The following is a 5,645-nucleotide window of genomic DNA, read 5'->3' as shown; positions in this document are numbered from 1 at the left end:
GTTGAGCAAATTATTACAGAAGCTGGACTCTGATGAAGAATGTGGCATCAAGACTGGAGGAAGACTCATCAACCACTTGTGATACACAAATGACACAACTTGGCTCGTTGAAAGTGAGTAGGACTTGAAACACTTGCTTTAGAAGATCAAAGACTCCATACAGCCTTCAATATGGACTACTTCCCAACATCAAAGAAACAAAGTTCTCACCATTGAATTGATAGACAACATCATGATAGATGGAGAAAACATTGAAATTGTCAATGACTTCCTCTTTCTTTGATCCACAGTCAATATCCTTGCTACAAGCAGTTAGGAGATCAGAAGATATATAGCACTAGGCAAGTCTGTTGTCAGAGACTTCTCCTAATTACTGAAGAATAATGTCAGTTTGAAGACTAAAGAGCACCTGATACAGGCTAGGGTCTTTTCAATCACACGTTATACATCCGAGACCAGGACAGTTCTTATAGAAGAATTGATGCCTTTGAGGTGTGGATATGGAGAAGAGTATTGAATATCTCATGGACTGCCAGAAGAACAACTGGATATATTTTGGAGAAAGTGCAACCACAGTGCTCCCTGGAGCAAAGAGGACAAAGATTCCTCTCATATAATTTAGGCATGTTGTTAGGAGAGGCTATTCCTTGGAAAGGGACATTGTTCTTGGAAAGGTGGAGAGTCAGCAAAAGAGAGGAAACTTTCAAACAGGAAGATTGACACAACTGGGAGCAATGGACTCAAATATGTCAGAGATTGTGAGGATGACACAGGATAGGACAGGGTTCAGATCTGTTGTTCACAGAGTCACCATGAGTTTTACTCAATTTGACAGCACCTAGCAACAACCAAGTCACTCATAGGATAGAATAGATGTATTACTCTATAGAGTTCCCCAGGCCATAAATCTTTATTTACAGAAGCAAACGTTATGTCTTTCTTCCTTCATGTTGCTGATGGGTTCAAACTTTAGGTTAGCAGCCAAGTACTTAACTTACTGTGCCACCAGGGGTTTTATTCAAACTATATACTCAAAACCAAACCCGCTGCCATCAGGTGGATTCTGAGTTATGATGACCCTCTATTGGGTTCCGAGGCTGGGAGGAGACCACCCAGCAGTCTCCTGTGGAGAAACTAGTAGATCCAAACTCCCAGCCTTTGGTTGGCAGAACATCCTATGTAACCAGAGCTCCATAAACAACAGACAAGCCCCTGAAATAATCACACGTGGGGAATTTGCTCCTCAGAACAACCAGCTACTATGAGACCAAGAGGGCAGCCTTTACTCAAAGGTAGACTTCAAAATACAGAAGAGACAGAGTAAAAGGAAATGGAAAACCCAAGGAGGAAGTGGGTAGAGAGTTGTTACCTTATAAGGAATTACAATGAATGTTGGGAAAGAAAATGTGTATAGACCTTAGAATGGGAAACTAATGAGCTCTGTAAACTTCCCTTCAAGGAAATGTTTGACAAGAGCAGCAAGCCACACCTCCAGGGACACTGCTGGTCCCGTCACAATCACCAAGCTGCCTTTTGAGTGGACCATTGGTGCTCAGAAGTGCTGTCTGGACTGCCACATGGTAGAGTCAGGAAGCCATGGCCCTGGTTGCTGGATCGGAACCCACCCAATTCAGCTGTGATCTGGACCTACAAAATGAATTTCTCAAGACAGGCATTCCTGCTACCACTTGGCTCCAAATGCATGAATTGGATGAATTAATTTCTTATGCAGATTTGAAACCTTACCCGCAATTCTAGCTGGAAGAGGGTTGGGAGGTACAAGCTGGTTGCTTTCAAGGGGGATAAAATAGAAGTTGTTGTTGTTGTTGATTACCTTTGAGTCAAGCATGACTCACTGCAACCCCATGAATAAAAGGCCTGAATCCCCTCTTCAACTATCGACATCTATCAAAGTTCATAGTGTTTCCAGAGGTATGTTATTTAGGAAGTGGATGTCTCTCCTGCTTCCAAATGAAATAGAATAGAGCAAGCTAAGTTCATAAGTCCTAATACACTAGCTACACCATTGTAACAGTAAGAAGAGAATTATTTGTGAATTTATGTATATGTGATAAAATGATAAAGACACATTGGTTGTTGCCAAATTCGTGATGATAGTTATTCCTGGGGAAGGAGAGAGAAAGGTGAAGAGACTTGGAACAGAGACAGTGTTGGTATTGTTGTCAAGTGCTGTTGAGTTGGTTCAAACTCATAACATACTAATAAACTTAGAAAAGAACGAAGCCCTGCCTGAGCCTGTCCCACCCTTGCATCCCGCCCTGTGCTTAGTGAAGTGCTGTGGTACAGTCAGTCAGTCTACTTGATCGGGGGGTCTTCCTCTGTTTACTGACCCTCTGCTTTACCAAGAATCATGTCTTGGTTCAGGGAGTGACCCCTTCTCATAGTATGGACAAGTTTGTGAGATGAAGTCAATAGGACATTTACATTTTCTCTGTGGATAATAAAAAAAGCATTAAAATAAAATGTGTGAAATGCTAACGTCTATTGATCTAAAACCACTGGATGCACAAGTTTGTGTCATACATTCTGTACTAATTTCTGAGATTATATATATATATATATATATATATATATATATATAAAAATCACACAAAATAAGAGCATTGTTGGATAATACTGAACCAGGTACAAAGAAACAAAAGGTCATTTCTTCCTATTCCCACATTGTCATTAAGTGCCTGAAAGGGACATCTCCAGCTCTGATTAGAGTGACCTCAGCGCAGCGGAGTTCTAGCAGGCGTGTCTTCTCATCTACATCAACTGCACCAAAGCTTGCCCCCTGATGTGGGAGGAAGCACACAGTTTTATTAAAAGTTTGAGCTGAGCTGATTGCATATCACACCATCTCTAATATCACTCATCTTAGTCTAGCTGTGGGTGGACCTCAAACTTGGATGCAGACAGCATTACCTTGAGGGTTGGTATCACCCCCCCAAATGTCTGTCTGATGCTATAAGATCTGGGTGAGGCCTGAGACTGCATTTCTAATCTGGTTACCACACTTTGCTTTTATGTATTTTTTTGTTGGTGTGGTGGTGTACCACACAGTCAGAACCGACCCATAGCTGACCCTCCAGTGCGTTTCAGAGGCAGTAATCGTATGGGTTGGAAGAAGGAGTGACATCCACTTCCTAAACAACATGCTTCTGGAAACTCTATGAACTTTGAAAAACAATAATAGTTCTAGAAAGGCTTCAAGTCTTTTGTTCATAGGGTCACTATTAGTTGTGCTCGACTCGACAGCAGTCAACAACAACAACAACAATCACATGGGAGGAGATTGCCCATCCTTCTCCAAATTTATTTTCTTTTATTGTTAATGAAAGTATACACATCAAAAAGTATACACGTGCCCAATAAGCAATGCCTGTTAGCCTCGTGGTAAGAAGTTGTACTGCAATCCCCAAAACGTGAGATTTGAACCCACCACCTACTTCATGGGAGAGGGATAGGCAGTCTCTTCCTGTGCAATTTATTGCTCCTGAAAACCCTCTGGAGAGTCAGCTATGGGTTAATTCTGATTTGACAGGATACAACAACACACTGATGTTAGTTTGAAAACTTAAGGTTTGCCCGATTCAGGCCATAGTCTTTCAATCACTTGCTAGTCATCTGCCAACTGAACAGTGAGTAAGGATGACAGGAGAATTGATGCCTTTGAGTTGTGATGTTGGAGGTGAACACTGACTGTCCCTGACTGGACTGCCAAAATAACAAACAGATATGTCTTCGAAAAAGTTCAGCCAGAATGTCCCCTGGAGAAGAGGATGGTGGAGCTTTGTCATACTTTGGGCATGTTGCTAGAAGAGACTGTTCCTTGGAAAGGGGACATCACGCTTGGAAAGGTTGAGGGTGAGCGAAAGAGAAGACCCTCAACCAGGTGATTTGACACAGCGACTACAAGGGACTTAAGTGTATCAGAGATGATGAGGATGGTGTGGGATAGAGTGGGGTTCAGGTCTGTTGTTGTTAGGGTTGCTATGAGATGTACTCACTCGATGGTATCTAACAACACACAGCCAGTTCAACCATTCTCAGCATTGAGGAAACATGCTTGTTATTTCTGTTCTAGTCATTTCACTCCCATTAGTTTCTATTGTGCCCCCTAGACTTATCACCTCTGCCTTAGAATGACTGTTTCCTCTTCGCCCACATATTGTTGTTGCTGTTAGGTGCCTTCAGGTTGACTCTGATGCATGGTGACCCGACACACACTAGAATGAAACACATTTCCTGTTTTGTTTTTTTTTTGTTTGCCATTCAATGCCTATTTATTAAGTGCACTGGGAGAAAACAATGAAGAAAACATACTAGATCCTCATGGGATTTACATTATGAGCTCTGTGCTGGTTAAACCTAGGAGACTTTACCTCTTTCCTTATTCTTTTGGGGGAGGTAGAAACAAAGGGAACTATTGATAAACTTGGAAATAGGGTCTGAGAGTATCAGAGAAGGAGGCCTGTGGAAAGGTGAAGATGTGGGATATAGTTGACATGTTATATAAGGATAAAATTCCAGCTTCATAGTCCAGAAAAACTCCCACAGCCGGGAGCTGCTCCCTCAGATGAAGGCTAACTGGGGGAGAGCTAAGCCTTTCTTTTTGCACAGCCTCGTGGCCCAGAGTCCAGATTCTGGCTTCTGCTTCACATTCTTGTCTCTCTGAACTCTTTCTATGCAAAATCCTAAATCCCACCTAGTTCCTTCTCCTACATCTGCTTCAAAATATCGTCTTCCTGTGGTAAAGCCCTCACAGCCCAGGATGCAGGGGAAGACATTGAGTCTCCTGGAAGATATGTCAAGACTCTCCTAGGGAATTCTAAGAGTTTCTTGTCTCCAATCCTCAGTCAGTCAGTTTACAGGGAGCTGTATCTGGGCCCAGAGGCATGTTGACTTGATAGCTCCTTAGCATCTTCTTTATGTCAAAATAAAGCTTAGAAGCTCTTTTCTGGTTACTGCTGCACTAAGAACCATGAGCAGCCAAGTCTCGCGACACCCTCTAGAGGCGGTGCGGGAAGTCCTGCATGGGATCCAGTGCAAATGCAGAAAGTTTTGGAGACGGTGGAGCTGCAGTTTAGTTTGAAGAACTATGACCCTCAGAAGGACAAGCACTTCTTGGGGGCCGTCAGGCTTAAGTCCACCCCACGCCCCAAGTTCTCTTGTGTGTTCTTAGGGATCAACAGCACTGTTATGAAGCCGAGGGTGTGGAGATTCCCCCACATGGACATCGAAGTGCTGAAAAAACTCAAGAATAAGAAGCTGGTCAAAAAGCTGGCCAAGAAGTATGATGCCTTTTTGGCCTCTGAATCCCTGATCAAACAGATCCCAAGAATCCTAGGTCCAGGGCTGAGTAAGGCTGGCAAGTTCCCTTCCCTTCCCTGCTGACCTACAGTTCAGAACATGGTGGCAAAAGTCGACGCGGTCAAGTCCACCATCAAATTCCAGATGACAAAGGTCTTCCTTCTGGCGGTGGCTATGTGCCATGTGAAGAAGACGGAGGATGAACTTGCTTACAGCATCCACTTGGCCGCCAACTTTCTGGTTTCACTGCTAAAGAAGAATTGGCAGAATGTTTGGGCTTTGTACATCAAAATCACTATGGGCAACCCCCAGTGTCTGTACTAAGA

At 43.2% G+C, this 5,645-nt stretch overlaps 1 pseudogene; it reads left to right on the top strand.

The window, feature by feature from the left end:
- Positions 1 to 4,990: 4,990 nt before the first annotated feature.
- On the top strand, positions 4,991 to 5,643 carry LOC102873000 (annotated as a pseudogene).
- Positions 5,644 to 5,645: the final 2 nt, after the last annotated feature.

The sequence above is a fragment of the Elephantulus edwardii genome, unplaced genomic scaffold (assembly GCF_000299155.1).
Source record: "Elephantulus edwardii isolate Elephantulus edwardi_28Jun2011 unplaced genomic scaffold, EleEdw1.0 scaffold00115, whole genome shotgun sequence".
NCBI classification, from domain to species: domain Eukaryota; kingdom Metazoa; phylum Chordata; class Mammalia; order Macroscelidea; family Macroscelididae; genus Elephantulus; species Elephantulus edwardii.
Note: the sequence above shows the minus strand (reverse complement) of the source record. Positions and strands in the feature narration are given on the sequence as shown.